We start from the raw sequence: 214 nt of genomic DNA, 5'->3' as shown, positions 1-214 counted from the left end.
TCTCGCATCGATGAAGAACGTAGCGAAATGCGATACTTGGTGTGAATTGCAGAATCCCGCGAATCATCGAGTCTTTGAACGCAAGTTGCGCCCGAAGCCATTCGGCCGATGGCACGTCTGCCTGGGTGTCACGCATCGTTGCCCCAACCCCAAACACTTCTTATGATGTGTGGGGTGCGGGGAAGACATTGGCCTCCCGTGTGCTTCTGCTCGC

General features: G+C 55.6%; 1 pseudogene; it reads left to right on the top strand.

Annotated features, from left to right (window-relative positions):
- On the top strand, positions 1 to 131 carry LOC118345781 (annotated as a pseudogene; the record flags this gene model as incomplete).
- Between the last annotated feature and the right edge of the window lie 83 nt (positions 132 to 214).

The sequence above is a fragment of the Juglans regia genome, unplaced genomic scaffold, assembly GCF_001411555.2.
Source record: "Juglans regia cultivar Chandler unplaced genomic scaffold, Walnut 2.0 Scaffold_4505, whole genome shotgun sequence".
In the NCBI taxonomy this organism is placed as follows: Eukaryota; Viridiplantae; Streptophyta; class Magnoliopsida; order Fagales; family Juglandaceae; genus Juglans; species Juglans regia.
Note: the sequence above shows the minus strand (reverse complement) of the source record. Positions and strands in the feature narration are given on the sequence as shown.